We start from the raw sequence: 17,084 nt of genomic DNA on the forward strand, positions 1-17,084 counted from the left end.
GAATTCTCTTGTTATGAAAGCTCCTTCGTTTTTTAAAAAAGAAATTTCAGCAGTGAACACTTTGGATTGTCAAGTACACTTTTTTCTCTGAATTGCATATTAGTAAGGTTTTAAGTGGGCAAACCATCAGGAGGACATTCATCCCTGAAACCGGAAGTTTGTCCTTTGGATCCTCGGCCCTGGTTTTACTGGGTTCCATCACTGCGGCTGAGGAGCTGGCTGGCCTCAGTTGTGGCTGACCTCGGATGTGAGGACTGCTTCTTTATTTGGGATATTGCTTCCAAGAGGCTCTGGCCTCTGTGCCTTGTTCAGCACTCAGGTTTCTCTGGGGACGTGGACCCAGGTGGTCCCAGCCTAATATTACCCTACAGGCCGGCACTGGCGCAGAAACCCTTGGGGTCCAGCAATCCACACCCATCACAGCAGAGATGTGGCCTCATTTAAGGACCGTGAGGCCCATGGTGGCTCCGCTGCAGTCAGCGCAATGTACCCAACACCTCCAACACCTGCTCTGTGTCAGGCCCCAGACCCTTATGGCACTGACAGTGCCCAGAGCAGTCAGCCCCGGGGAGGAGACACCCACGCAAAGCTCTCCTGCAAGTGTTCGGCTCCAGAAGTATCACTGACTTACAAACAGTAGGTCCAAAGGGTTAGAAGCTGCTAGGCAAGTACAGAACAGTCAAAATGAACACTGCATCGAAATCTATCAGCAAACATCATTCAGGTTACAGAACTGAATTTCCCCCGCTTTTCTGGAGTACATATATTCAGGGAATTTTAGAACTTCAGAGACTTAAGAAATCACCTATTACATTGGCATGTATTCCTTAAAACAAGGTGTCTATATCAGTGCTGTGACTGAACTAGCAAAAATGTATCCCAAGTAAGCTGTAGATCTGGTGTGGTTTCAGAATTCTAGGCAGAATTTGAATGGGATTTTTGTTAAGTGGTTGGTTATATATTATACGCAAGAATTTCTTGTCTTAGTTTTTTTCTTCGCATTTTACCTGTATGCTCTCTTGATGCTGTATTTTAACACATTATTGACTGGAGATGTATCAATACGTTTTTAGAGAGTGATACAGTTAACATCACTGTCTGAAGGTGTTAGAGATTAAAATTGACCTAAGGTTCATTATATAACTTAAGATTGTCGTTACCATTCACATTTTGCTCTGTTGGGTTTTTGTTCCAACCTTGTGTATATTATAAACACAAGTTTATTGCCATAAAAGTTTCAAAAATGATACATCACAAAATTTTGAGTGAAGAAGAATTTTTTGGTGAATTTTAAGCAGATATTTTCTCTAATTGTCTGAGCGACCTATATACTAGTGTCTCAAAAAATGATAGCCCTTCAGAATATAGTTCTGATTCAGACAATGTGAATATTAGACCAACAAAAAGACAAAAACCTTAGTTACTGATTCTGATACGGAGAGTGAAAATGGAACAGTGATGGAGACGGCTTTACAGATGTGGCAGGTGTAACTATTTAATATAATAACCTGCAAGTGTTAGTGAAATAACTAATTTTTGGCCAGCCAAAATAAAAATCGCCTGCCACAGGTCTTCTTTTCTTCAAAAACCCCTCTGTCAATAATGAGTTAAAAAGTGATGTTTGCTTTGGAATCTTGAATCTGGTCCTTTTGAGTTTCTGATGGGCTCAACTTATTACATCCGATCATTTTATCTTTGCTTTCCTAGGCTGCCATCTACAGGCCACTCAGGGTAGTAACATACATACCTCAGCAGAGAAGCTGGAGAGGAGGAAGGGGTTGCAAGGAGAGCAAAAATAATTGATTCTTCTTTCTCTGCTTTACTTTCTAAGGGATGCTTACACATATTGTGTTTGTGTCTCTACAAATATTTTGATTCTGGCTTTGAAAGTCTAAATGGTCTTTCTACGCTCTTCTCTGGCTTCTTCACTTTAATACAACAGGAGGTCCCATTTGTCTCCAGTCCTGGAACCTTATTTAATTCATTAACTAAAATAAAATAAAGACAATCAGCTTCTGGGGACACAGCCTGGCCTCAGGAGCCCAGACTGCAGTATTGCAGGTGGCTTCGTCCCTGGCCGCCTGCCCCCATGGCCCTCTGCTGAAGGGGAGAAGGGATCCCTTTGCATAATTTCAAACACTTAAAGTTGAAGGAGGCTTTAGAGATTGTCTAGCCGTGATTCTGGTCTTCCCAGATGACTCAGTGGTAAAGAAGCTGCCTGCCAAGGCAGAAGACATGGGTTCGATCCCTGGGTTGGGAAGAGCCCCTGAAGAAGGAAATGGCTACCCTCTCCAGTATTCTTGCCTGGAAAATCCCATGGACAGAGGAGCCCGGCAGGCTACACACAGTCCATGGGGTCGCAGAGCTGGACACAACTTAGTGACTGAACAATAAACCAGTGATTCTAGCCTAGAAAACTAGCTTCCTGTGGCCATAATTGCTCCAGAACTGTAATTCTTGATGGTTGATCTTTCCCCCAAGTCCTGGGCTAAAAAAATAACGAGCAGAATGTTCTTAACTTACAGTCTTCTCCCATGCAGTCTTCTTAAATCATTTTATCTACTGCCCGTGTCTAACTGAACAGGCAACAAGACTTGAGATGGAGACTCTGGGGGCAGATGAACGGGGGTCAGCAGCAGCTCCCTTCCTCCTCCCCCCAAAACTCAAATAAAACACAGAGATTTCAACCAGCCTAATAGGACTGTGGAGATAAGATCTACTTTTTTTTTTCCTTTCTTTTTTTGCTGGAATTCTAAAACAATTTCTTTCTTTTTTTTTTTTAAAAACAATTTCTTATGATAAAATGAAATCTATCAGAACTCCATGAGGAGCTCACATGGCTGGCTGCACTTTAGGACCAGGCAAATCTGTCAGCCCAAACCCCTCATTTCACAGAGGAAGCAGCCCAGGCCCAGAAAGGTGAGGTGAGAGAGCAGAGCAACAGGGCTGGTGACTGAAAGAACTGGGCCCTTCTCCCATCAGCTTCCGTCACATCCGGTCCAGCCTGGGTCACTTCTGGTCCAGCCTGTGCTGCTTCCGGGACTACAGACGAGTTCTCCCAGGTGAAATTCCATCCATGCAAACAGTCTCCTTCTACTGAGACATACCATGTCCGGAAGCCACCCGTTCAGGTGTGCAGGGCAGCTGCCATCCGGGGCACTTGGTACCCCCCACTTCCGCCCGCAGGAAGTGACTTGGTGACTTGTCCTAGTGGAAGGCTCTCCCTGCAGGGGAGTTTAGGGCACTCAGTGCTGCTTGGAAGGCAGGTGTATGGACCCGTCTGGGGTCCTGGGGGGGAGAGGGAGCACCCCGATGTGTGAAGGGTGGTGGGCTCTTCATGTCCGACTCTGCAATCCCATGAACCGTAGCCCACCAGGCTCCTCTGTCCATGGAATTTTCCAGGCAAGAATACTGGAACAGGCTACCATTTCCTTCTCCAGGGGATCTTCCCGACCCAGGAATCAAACCCATGCCTCCCGCATTGCAGGCAGATTCTTAACTGACTGAGTCACCAGGGAAGCCCCAGAGGGAAGACAAGGACCATCTTTTTCCTTAGCTGTCACTAATGAGCTCTGACCTCCATGTTGCTAAATCAATGGCCAGCTCTCAGCCTTCAACTTGCTTGACCTCAGGGCCCTATTACTCCCATGCACGGTCTTCACTTGGCTTCCCTGTCTTATTTTCGCTCTCCCATTGGTCCCGCCTCTTCCGTGCTGGGTCTCTGGCTGCTACTGACACTCAGTCTGTCTTGGAGTTCCTGGCCTCTTCCCTCTTTGTCACCACTTGCTCCCTCGAGGTCTCACCTGCCCCTTGTCTGTAAACAGCATCCATATAGTAACTCCCAAATGTCTAGCCCAGCCCAGACCTCTCTCCCAAAGCACACGTATATGTATCCAACTCCCTACTGATACCTTCACATGAATGCTCAGGAGACAGCAACCTGGATGTGTACAAATTCCCCCCATATCTGCCCCACCTACAACTTTCCTCCATGCCAGGCATCGGCAGCTCCATAGGTCAGTTTCTTAGGCAAAAAATCTTTGACTCCTCTTCTTCTCATATCTCACCTCCAGTGTACCAGGAATTCCAAAGGCTCAGCCTTCAACCTATCCACTGACTCAGATCACTCCTCACCTCCTGGCTGCCTGCTGTTACCAGACTCAGGTTTGGCTACTTCCCACTCTTGAAAGATGAGTGTGAGTTGGAAAGGAAAGCCTGCTTCATTCAGGAGGCCAGAAACCTGGGAGAAGGTGAACTCATGTCTGAAACCCAACTTCAAAGATTCTGCTCCACCATGAAAGTTTTTAAAGGGAGAGTTATTTGGGGGAGGGAATCAGAGTCTTCCTTATCTTCCACTGTCTGTAGACTTTCTTCTGATTGGTTGGTAGTGAGGTAAGAGGATGGTGCTCCAGGAATCTCATGCTTAGCATGCATTCACCATCCTCCACCTGGGTGGGGGCCTTAGTTCCTACAGAAGAACCCAAAGATGTTGCTACATGTATTTCTTGAGGAGGAGCCAGACCCCTGTCCCTTGACTGCACCATTTTTTTTTAAGGTTTGTATTTGCTTTTTTAAATTGAAGTATAGTTGTTTTACACTGTCATGTTAGTTTCAGTTACATAAAATTATGCACACACACATAAATGGCTTCCCTGGTGGCTCAGATGGTAAAGAATCTGCCTGCAATTCGGGAGACCTGGGTTTGATCCCTGGGTTGGGAAGGTCCCCTGGAGGAGGGCATGGCAACCCACTCCACTATTCTTGCTTGGAGAATCCCCATGGACAGAGGAGCCTGATGGGCTACAGTCCTTAGGGTCACAAAGAGTAGGACGTGACTGAGGGACCACAGCATATATTCAGATTCTTTCCCTTGCAGGTTATTATCAAATATTGAGTAGAGTTCCCTGTGGTCTATAGTAGGTCCTTGTTGGTTATCTATTTTATACATAGTAAGGTTTGTGTTAATCGATCCTCCTAATTTATCCCTCCCCTACTTTCCCTTTGGTAACCATAAACTTGTTTTCTATGTCTGTGGGTCCATCTGTGCTTTGTAAATGAGTTCATTTGTGTAACTTTTTTTCAGACTCCACATGTAAGTGGTATCATATGCTTATTTGTCTTTTTCTGTCTGATTTATTCACTTAGTATGATAACCTCTAGGTCCATCCATGTTGCTGCAAATGGCAGCATTTCATTCTTTTTAATAGATTAGTAGCATTCCATTGTACAATGCACCACATCTTCTTTATCTGTTGATGGACATGAAGGTTGCTTTCATGTCTTGGCTATTGTAAATAGTGCTGCTATGAACATAGGGGTGCATGTATCTTTTCCAGTTATACTTTTCTCTGGATATATGCCCAGGAGTGAGATTGCTGGATCATATGGTAACTCTAGTTTTAGTTTTTTAAATGAACATCCATGCTGTTCTCTGCAGTGTCTGCACCAATTTGCATTCTTATCGACAGTGTAGGAGGTTCCCTTTTCTCCTAACCCTCTCCAGCATTTATTATTTGTAGACTTTTTTTGGCAGACTTTTTGATGCATTTTGTTTCTTGGCAGCTCCTCCCTTGTCTCTGTACCCTCTCCCTTCCCTGATTAGCAACTGTGTGAACCTTCCCTTTGGAACTCAGGGAAGGTCAAGGAGTCTGGATGAACTCTTATCTCCTCCAAGCAAGAAGTGGTGGTGTGGTGGGTAGGGAAGACATGGAGAGGATTTGTGCTGGGACCCGCAGAGTCCTGCCTTGGTTCACCCCAGCCCCCACCAGCCTCAGGCTGCCTGGATCACTGCAGGGCTTCTGCTTGGCCTCGTTTCCACTCTTATTTCTCCCGGCAGGGTTATCTCCTGAGATGCTGACACCAAGGTGGCATCAAATGAGGGAGGATTTTGTGAGGGGATCTGCCCCTGAGGAAACATCGGGAAAGGGAACAGGAGGCAGGGAAAACCATGAAGCTGCCAGGTGAGTCAGCCCCCAGTTGAAGAGGAAAGGCAGGTAGACAGATGCCAGGAGGACACTGGCTCTGAAGGTGCGCATATCTCTGGCAACCCCCTCCCCGCTCCTGTCCTGAAGAGGGGTTCGTGTTTCCCAGGTCAGTGTGTGCCTCTGAGCCCTTCTCTGCTTTGTCATTGGTCAGGAGCAGCCTTCAGAATCACAGCCTCAGCATAGTCCTGGGTCTCACATTCTGGCAGTGATTCAGATACATAAAAGAATATATATACCCATGCACGCACAATGGGTATATATATATATATATTCTTTTATATAACTGAATATATATATATATATATATATATATATATACACTTTTTCAGATTCTTTTCCCTTGTAGGTTATCATAAAAGATTGAGTTCCTTGTGCTCTACAGTTGGTCAGTTTCACCCTCATGGAATGGGAGTCTGGGAGGCCCCCACTAAACCACCACCCCATAGGATCTTGTCCCAACCCGGGACTTTTCTCTTTGACTTTCACGCCCAAGTCATCTTCCCATCACAGGTGAGAGGTGATCTCCCTGTGAGGCCTGCACCTGCCGCTTGCTCCACCTGGGTTGCTTTCCCTGAAGACTGGCTTGACTTCTGTACCCCCCCCAACCCCCTTCTCCACTTCCTGTTTCAGGGAGGCCCATCCTGACCATGTTTTAAATATGTCTACTTGCATCTCCCATACGTGCACTTCTGTGCCCCTTCATCCGTGTGTCCTTTGTTTGTGACAGGCTGTATAACTACAGACTTACTATGTCTGTTTTAATGGCCCCTATCCCTCCCTGGAATGTCAGCTGCATGAGCAAGCGGTCTTGGTTTTGTGTATTAATATGATCCAAGTGCCCAGAACAGTGTCAGGCACATGGGAGACCATAAATTTTGGCTGAATCAGTGTTGCCTCTCACTTGCCCCTTTCTGTATATGTTTCTCTATCAGTTCCCTGTCTCTGCTGTTGGTTGAGGGTCAACACTCACTTCCAAGGCCCCATTCTGGGGGCAGGGCTGGTGGCCTCTTCCATGCCCCCATGACCCCTGCCCCCTGGGCTTCATGCATTTGTAGCCTCCCCATCCCTTATCTTCTCCAGGTGGGTCTGTGTGGCCAGGAGGTCACAGCAGAAGTGATGGTAGGTCATTTCCGAGGTTTCAGCATAGAGACCTGGTGACTTCTCTGTGCTGTCCCTCAGATCACCTACCCTGGGGGATGCCAGTTGCCATGTCATGAAGACACCTAGATGGCTCAGGAGAAGCCCGCAGGAGAGGAACTGAGGCTTAGGGACACATGGCTCCAGGAGGGACCCGCATGTGGGGAGGCAAAGCCCCAGCACAAGTCGAGTCTTCAGAAGATGCAGCTCCAGCTCACACCTGCCCTGTGGGAAGTCCGGAACCCATGCATCCCTGCTGAACTGCTCTTGGTGCCTGACCTTCAGAAAATGTGGGATATTGTCCATGTCTGTGGTTCTAAGCTGCTAAGTTTTGGTAATTTGCTCAGGCATCAGTAGATAACGAGTACAGTGGGTATTAATATCATTCACTCGATTCCAGAGATAATGAAGCTGAAACTCATAGAAACTGACCTGCCTAAGTTCCTGTACCACAGACGGAGCAGGCAGGGCTTCACTCTCTGGAAGGGCCAGAGTCCACTTATCCCCACAAATCACTTTCAGCTCTGCATTTTGTATGTTGGAGGTGAAAGGTCATGGCAGAGGGAGACTAGCGTGGGCTTGTTAATTAAATCAGGAAGATGAGCTGTTGTTCAGTTGCTAAGTCATGTCCTACTCTTTGCGACTCCATGGACTGTAGCACGCCACGCTTCCCTGTCCTTCACTATTTCCCGGAGTTTGCTTAAACTCATGTCCATTGAGTCAGTGATGCTATCTAACCATCTCATCCTCTGTCTTCTCCTGCCCTCAATCCTTCCCAGCATCAGGGTCTTTTCTTTGTGTCAGGTGGCCAAAGTATTGGAGCTTCAGCTTCAGCTACAGTCCTTCCAAGGAATATTCAGACGAGGCTCAGCTACAAAAAACCAGAGAGTGGGTCACTAGGTAATGAGACCTCCAGAAGAGCTAAAAAACAGAACCACATGCCTGGTCGATCTGCATCCGTATCCTTTGGCTCAGAACATTCAGCCCCACGTCTGTCTAAAAAACGACATCAGGCCAGAGGAATGCGAAAGCTGTCTGCCCCACGAGCCGTACCTCTCTACCCGTCTGTAATAAAGCCAATCTCGCATCCATTTCAACTTGGCCAGGCTTTCTGTCAGGTTTGCGGCTGTGTTTGCTTGCAGTAACCAAGGCTTTAAAATCTCAGTGATGCAATCTTGCCCGCTGCACCTCTCATTTTAAAAATGCATGGATGTGGCAAAGCAATTAAGTCATTTTGTTTCAGCTCCTGGTTTGACTTCTCTACTCCCCAACTCTTTTGCAATATTCATTCCGCTGAGTTAAAAAGAAACCTGGTCGGAACCGCCTTTTTATTACAGTGGTCAGCAGCTTCCCTTTGTTGTGCTTTATCTGTACGATGGGGGCCAGGGTTTACTGGTTGATCAGTGAGAGCTGGCATGCATCACCCCCTCCTCCCCCGGAGTCTGGGCTCAGCGGGAGGCCACTGGGCCGGGGCAACTCCCCAATGACATTATTTCTATTAAATGACAGCCGAGGGTTTATGGGGTGTTTCTGGCCCCAGCTCAGTGGAACCAGCAGGGGTGGGGGTGGGGCCGCTTCCTGTCTCCTCAACCCAGTGGTTCCTGCTTCACCAGGAAAGATCACAAGACTATTTGATGTCGGTTCTTGGAACAGCAGTCAGTTAATTAAAACTGCTGAGTGTTTGAACACATGGAAGGTGTCGGGCACATCACTGCCAGTGCACGCTGGTGTCAGACAGACAGAGGCCCTCAGGGGAGCAGGGGGGTGGAGGAGGCAGACACACGGCAGCATCTTCTCCTGGACAAATGCCCCTGACTCTTCTGCCAGCGAGTCTTTCAACCTGAGAACTAATTGTGGAAACGAAATGACCAGTTTGATTTCAGCTCTTCATCTTTCCCGTCTGAAGGCAGCCCCATGGTGGGGGGGAAGGGAGACGGGCAAACAGGACATCAGGGGTTCTGATTGACCTCTGAACTTGGCAATTGTCATGACTAATGCTGTCCCCAAACGCACATGTGTTAAGGATGTTGAAAATGGAGATACATGGTCACCGAATCGAGTCTTTTTTGAGAGACTCCTGTGTTTGGAGGCCTGGCTTCCTGTGCCAGACTGATCCTTGCATGTTGTCAGGCCTTGAAGGAGTCAGAAGGGACCAGTATCCTGGTGATTTCTTAGGTCTTGGGAGGTAATGGGGTTTGTTTTCTGCTTGTTTATGTCACTCAATTCAAAGCTGTTTATTAAGTGGCTCTGGGACCTGCTATCAGCTAATCTAGGTGCAGGGCCCAGGGGCTCCTGAAAATGTAGATAAAGACATTAAGATGTCTCTGCATCGAGGCAACAAAGATCCCACTTCCCTCCATGGCAGGGGCCCAACCCACGCCTGCCAAGGGCTTCATGGCCTGAGGTTTATGATAGTCACGAACTAGAACTGTGGCTTTCTGCTGAGTGCTATATAGTAAATTGTGAAGATGCAGTCAAAACTTCTTGTATTAAAATGGGCCTATTAAACATGGTCTGGGCCTTAATGAAAGTCATCTGAATGTATTTTCTACAATTAGCAAGATTGTAGAATCTTGTATATAGGGCTTCCCTGGTGGCTTAGCTGGTTAAAAAAAAAAAAAAAAAAAAAGTCTACCTGCAATGTAGGAGACCTGAGTTTGATCACTGGGTCGGGAAAATCTCCTGGAGAAGGAAACGGCAACCCACTCCAGTAATCTTGCCTGGAGACTGCCATGGACAGAGGAGCCTGGCAGGCTATAGTCCATGGGGTTGCAAGACTCAGACATGACTTAGCAACTAAACCTACCTACCTATACACACACACACATACACACATATATACATAGAGAGAGAGACTGTTTACTCTATGCCTGAATATCTTCACACATGCATACAAATTTTCTATTATAAATAGGCAGGAAGTCAAATTAGAAATGATTTATAAATCTAAGCATTAACCTCATGTTTGGAACGGGGCTATACTAGAATCACACTACCCAGTGTTCAAACATGGAAATATGAATAGTCTCCATCAGAAGACTCAACTGGGGAGTAATGGGTGGATGGTGAATCCCTGCCACTACTTTAGGTGCAGAAGGAAGACAGTCTTCACTTACATATCAGCCACACCAGTGAGTGACCGTTTTGAACCTGCTGCATTTTATCAGATGCATTCATCTGCTGATGTCCGATTGCAAGGCTGCTTACTATTTCAAAGAAAATTACATAAACACACTTAACCTGTGTAATTCCTTCCTTTGCAGTTTGGAGAGCTGAGAGGTTCAAGCTGGGGAATGGAGAAACCTTCTGTATAGTTCTCTCTTTTACTCAATAGGCTTTATAGGTGAGAAGTGTGAGAATGAGTGAAGGCAGGAAGGGACCCAGGGCACATGGCTTGTCTGGGTTGGAGGGCATGAGGAAGTCAGTTTTTCCTCCTGGGCTAACAGGTAGCCTATCCCTCCCTACTGGCTGTTTCCCTCCACCTATAAACACCATCAGATCATTTTCTCCCCATGGAAACAAACAAACAAAAAACCAAACCCAAAATAAAAAATCACCAGAAACAAAACCTCCAGCCCTTCTTCCCCAGGGACCCTCGGTGCCCTCCTAGGACCACCCACTGCACATCTCTTCTTTTCTCACGCATGCACCTTAAAGACACCTGTGTTGGGCCATCTCTCTTACTGTCACCCCAATCATCCCAGAGCAGCTGTCAAGGGGCTTTTTCCTGTTACTAATCCAGGGGCCATTTTTTCCATCTTCTTGGCGACTTTCTTACTTTGTCCTTTCATGTTTCTGGACACTCCCCTGTCCTGCTTCTGACCACGGTCCCCTGAGTTGCCCTCCTGACTCTGAGACCCTCTGCTTTTGCTGGACACCCGCATCCCAGAGCTCGTCTGCTGCTCGTAGCACTTCTCACTTTACACCCAGTCCTGGGCCGTGTGTTCCCCGCTCACAATCAACTACAGCCTGGGATGTCTCCCCAGTTACAATCTACAGTCTGGACATAACTTCAAAGCTTCGATCTGAATATCCAACTCCACCTGGAAGCACCACAGAAACCTCACATTAGCAAGTTCAAGGTGATATCGTGATCAGGGTAGGGGCTATGTCCCGGTCATCTTTGTATCTCTAGCACCCAGCATACAGGAGGCACTCAATAGTGAAGTAAGTCAGACAGAGAAGGAGAAATATCATATAACATCCCTTATATATGGGATCTAAAAAGAAATGACGCAAATGAACTTCCTTACAAAACAGAAAGAGACTCACAGACTTAGAGGATGAACTTACGGTTGCCAGGAGGAAGGATGGGGCAAAGGGATAGTTAGGGAGTTTGGGATGGACATGAACACGCTGCTATAATTTAAATGAATAACCAACAAGGTCCTACTGTATAGCACAGGGAACTCTGCTCAATGTTATGTGACAGCCTGGAGGGGAGGGAAGTCTGGGGGAGAATGGATACATGTATATGTAAGGCTGAGTCCCTTTGCTGTCTGCCTGAAACTATCACAACACTGTTAATTGGCTATACTCCAATACAAAACGAAAAGTTAAAAAAAAAAGAGGTACTCGATACTCGGTTGGTGGCTGAGTGAGGATCTTACTCAGAAAGCAGGATCAAGCAGAAATGTTTGAGAACCTAAGGAGCAGCTGACAGCTCCAAAGGGATGTGGAATGTGTCTAGCAGAACTACCAGCCCTGGTGCTTTCTGCATCCCAGGCCCCTGGTGAGAACCACCTCCTCATTAGGCAGTGCTTCCTAGCACCAGCCAGTGGGTATCCCAGGTCAGCCAGCATCCTTGTCTTTTAATTCAAAATGATGACATCCTTGAAGATATGCACTGTCATAGCACTTGCCGAACTTTTTGCATAAATTGCCTCATTTAATCACTACAACAAGGTAAGTATTAACTTCTCCATTTCACGGGTTCGCAAACTAAACCTTAGAAAGTTTAAGGAACTTGAATGTGGTCACACAACTGTTCCCAACACTAATCTTCACCACTCAGCTTTGGACTTCTGTACCTTTGTTCTATTTGTTTTATGTAGTCATTGTTATTTCAGATTGTCTGTTAAAGAACATGAGCCAGCAATGTATGGGTCTCTTAGACTATGTCAGAGGCACTCTAGTAGTAAAAGTAATGCCAACAGGACAAGTAACCACAAACACAGGGCACATGCTGGATACACAGGCTCTTGCAGTGTTTCCCGTGTATCAGGTTATTAATCGCTGCAGCCGCCTTTCGAGCAAGCGCTCTTATCAGGCCTATTTCACCTTCCCGAGGACAGCAGCTGGTATTGATGGAGCCTGAATTCAACCAGGTGGTCGCGCTCCAGAGTCAGGCTCTTAATCCCATCAGAACGAACAACATCCGGAAGAAGCTCCAAGGTTCCAGAGTGCATGGATGTAAGTTCTCTCATTTAAGTTCTGTGATCCTAGAGCCACCCCATCCATCCCCTCAGTGCCCAGCGTGGACTTTCTAAAAATGGAATTTCAGACACTGCTTATTGAATGAATGACCTTGTGTGAAGGTGATATTGGGTGATGATGGCTTCATGCATCCATCACCCAAGTACTTTCTTATTTATTTATTTATTTATTTTCCCATTTATTTTTATTAGTTGGAGGCTAATTACTTTACAATATTGTAGTGGGTTTTGTCATACATTGACATGAATCAGCCATGGATTTACATGTATTCCCCATCCTGATCCCCCTCCCATCTCCCTCTCCACCCAATTCCTCTGGGTACCCAAGTACTTTCTTTTCCCTTTATTAAGAACTTTCAGGAGACAGGCTGCCTTAATCCAAAGAAAGTATTCCCAGTTGTCGGGGGCTGAGGGAAAGTGCTTTCAGTACATGGCGCTGTCCTCACCCCAACCCATGGTGACTCACTTTTGAAAAATTTATTTATTTGACTGCATCAGATCTTAGCTGTGGCATGCAGGATCTTTCATTGCAGCATACAGACTTGTGGCACACATGCTCTGAGGCATGTGAGATCTTAATTCCTCCCACCCCCACCCCCCAAGCAGGGATCCAACTCTCCCTGACTACTAGACTCTGGATTTGGTCAACATGACTACATGACTCTGTAGAGCCAACTCTACATGACTACTGGAAAAACCACAGCTTTGACTAGATGGACCTTTGTCGGCAAAGTATAAAGAAAGCTGAGTGCTGAAGAATTGATGCTTTTGAACTGTGGCGTTGGAGAAGATTCTTGAGAGTCCCCCGAACTGCGAGGAGATCAAACCAGTCAATCCTCAAGGAAATCAGTCCTGAATATTCATTGGAAGGACTAATACTGAAGCTCCAATACTTTTGCCACCTGATGCTTCAAAGAACTGACTCCTTGGAAAAGACCCTGATGCTGGGAAAGATTGAAGGCAGGAAGAGAAGGGGACAACAGAGAATGAGATGGTTGGATGGCATCACCGACTCAATGGACATGAGTTTGAGTAAGCTCCAGGAGTTGGCGATGGACAGGGAAGCCTGCTGTGCTGCAGTCCATGGGGTGGCAAAAAGTCGGACATGACTGAACGACTGAACTGAACTGACTGCCAGGGATCAAGCCCATGTCTCCTGCATTGCAAGGTGGATTCTTAACAACTGGACCACACTGAAGTCCCACCCACTTTTGATATTTGTGTTGAATGTGGGTATAGGGCTCCATCCCCGTGTACTTTCTGTTTCAGCCTTTGCACTTTGTTCTGGGTGACTCACGGGCCCAGTCCTTCTATTGAATTATTTGGTACATGACTAAACAGCCCTGATTTGACAGCCATGCCATTTGTACCATAAGGTTTGGGTTTTGTGCCAGCAACTTGCTCCCCTCCTGAAAGCTCACAGTTACAAGCTGGGAGATGCTTTCCAAGTGACCTCTGTCATGTTTAGACTTGCTTTTATGTTATAGATAGCAAGCAAAGCAGTTTCAGATGACGTGTCTACTTTGGAAGAATTTATAAAGAAGGAAAACCTAAAAAAGGAGTATTTTTAGTGGAAATTGTCCTTCATAATAGGGTCAATTGTGAGAGATCTTAAGTGAAAAGGACTCCCTGAGATATTTGGCCAATGTGTGAGGTAGTGAAACAAAACTTTGGATGTAAATTTTAACTTTTGAACTGAAAAATTGAAAACAGCATGTGCTACTGAAGATCAATGCTTCCATTCACGTATTGGCTAGCTTAGCATTTTTCAAGATCTTTCCTCCTCACCCTCAATGAACCAAGGTTTATACTATACATCTTTTGTATTTTTTCCTATTAGTCATCCCTGGGCCCTCACCCTGAGATGTAATTTCCAGGGACCAAATATTTCAATGTAATTTAAATTTGTCTGCTCTGATTAATTTACATTTTATAAACGCAATCATTTTACTTCCTTCCATCCATCTCACTTTCTGTCAGTGGCGGGATTCCTCAAGCTTCCAAAAGGCAACATTACCTGAGCTTAACGTGAATTTCTGGTTCCCTGAGGTATAGCTCAGGGACATGCATTCCCACTTGACTTTTAACTGGAAAGAGCACCTGGGGAAACACAGAAATGGTTTCAGATTTGACTTACTTTACTAGGTGAAGATCTGGTTTTGGGGGGTAATTATCTTAAAAAGAGTTTCCTTCCTGGCTCAGTGATAAAGAATCTGCCTGCCGGTGCAGGAGATGCGGAAGATGCAGGTTCCATCCCTGGGTCAGAAAGATTGCTTGGAGAAGGACATGGCAACCCACTTCAGTATTCTTGCCTGGAAGATTCCAGGAATGGAGGAGCCTGATGAGCTACAGTCCATAGGGTTGCAAAGAGACAAACACAACTTAGCAGTGAGCACAGTAAAAAGGCCAGGTCTGAATGGTGAGGACAGAAATATTGAGAGGGAGATGAGTTTAAAAGGGGTTTGGTTTCTCAAATAGTAGTTTCTCAAATATGATAGTTTTTATCATAAAGGATTAGATAAGAGAAGAATATTGCAGTGACCTAAACTATTCCCCCCATCCACGAAATTCATATGCTGAAACCTTAAGCCCTGATGTGACTATACTTGGAGATAGGCCCTTTGGCAGGTAATTAGAGGCTTTATGAGAAGATGAGGACAAGACTGCTCTCTCTCTGCTGTGTGAGGACCAGCGAGGAAGTGACTCCCTGAAAGCCAGGAAGAGGGTCCTTACCAGGTACCACATTATCCAGCACTTTAATCTGGGACTTCCAGCATCCAGACTTGTGAGAAACAAATGTCTTTTGTTGAAACTACCCAGTCTATTGTATTTTGGTACAGCAACCCAAGCAGACTAAGACAAATATGATTTAGAAAAGAGTTATTGATTACTTTTTCCAGTGATTTTAAACACATGAAATGTGCTCAGACACTCAGTCTGACTCTTTGCAACCCACATGGACTGTAGCCCACCAGGCTCCTCTGTTTGGATTCTCCAAACATTGGATTCTCCAGACAAGAATACTGGAGTGGATAGCAATTTCCTCTTCCTCTTCCTGGGGATCTTCCCAACCTCAAGATTGAACCCATGTCTCTTACATCTCCTGCATTGGCAGGCAGATTCTTTACCACTAGCACCACTTGGGAGGCCCAAACACACGAGATAAACATGACATTTTGGCTTTTTACAAAATAGTGTGTTTTTCCCCTTGTGGTCTCATGGTCAGGCATGACATCTTGCATTTCTCCTGAGTCTTAGTTTGGTTCAGTAGAAACTATCACACCTGTGCAGATTGCACCTAACAATAGGGCTGGGCATATTACAAGGAAGGAAACAAGTAAGTATCACAAGGTCAAGAGAATTGTTTTGCTCACCCTTGAATCTCTAGACCCAGAATAATGCACAGAAATGTAGTTGATACTCAAAACTCTTCTGCTTGTAAAGTAATTAGCCTCCAACTAATAAAAATAAATGGAAAAAAAATCCATTTTTTAAAGAAAAAAAAAAAAAAAACTCTTCTGCTGCATGAGTAGGTGGAGTGAAGACATGGAGCCTGGGGCTGGAGATGGAAAGAACCAACTTGGGATGCACCTGGGTCAGGATCTGCATCTTCCAGGGAATAAAGAGATGCAAGGTGATGAGTTCCATTTAGCCTCAATTTCATCTTCAAAATGGGCATCCTAATACCAGGATTGCAAGGTGCTGGTGAAGATTTAGGACGAAAAGTACACAGTGTGGGGCAAGGGCCCAGAGGTGGACAGGGCCCTCTCTGCTATTGCAGCTCGTTTGCAAAAAAAAAGAACCAAGGGTTGGAGGTGGCAGAAAAGAGCCCATGGAAGAGCCAGAGCTTGATCAGCATTCTAAAGGAATAAGGATAAAGAGAAACAGAAAGATTTCTCATACCATTAAGGGAAATAGATGCTAAATATGTACAAAACATGAAAATCCAATCCAATTCAATCTGCTCCAATTCAGTCAAGAGAAGGCAAACCTAAGCCAGTTCAATCCAATCCAATCTAATCTAGTTCAGTCCAGGCCAGTCCAGTCCAATCTGGGACAGTCCAATAAATTTCAGGCCAGGCCAATCCAATTATGGCCAGGCCAATACAGTTCAGTACAGGTCATTTGAACCCAATCCAGTCCAGGTCAGGCCAGGCCAGTCCAATCCAGGCTAGTGAAATGCATGCCAATCCAATCCAGTCCAATCCAGTCCAGTCCAATCCAACTGAATCCAGCCTAAGCCAGTACAATCCAGTCTAGTCCAATGGGATCCAATCCAGCCCAATCCAGGAAATTACAATCAAATCCAGGCCAGGACAGACCAGTTCAAAATAGGCTAGACCAGGCCAGGCAAGGCCAGTTCAGTTCAGTTCAGTCACTCAGTCATGTCCAACTCTTTGCAACCCCAGGCCTCCCTGCCCATCACCAACTCCCAGAGTTTACTCAAACTCATGTCCATTGAGTTGGTGATGCCATCTAACCATCTCATCCTCTGTTGTCGCCTTCTCCTCCCACCTTCAATCTTTCC

This window comes from Dama dama, chromosome 23, assembly GCF_033118175.1.
Source record: "Dama dama isolate Ldn47 chromosome 23, ASM3311817v1, whole genome shotgun sequence".
Classification (NCBI taxonomy): Eukaryota; Metazoa; Chordata; class Mammalia; order Artiodactyla; family Cervidae; genus Dama; species Dama dama.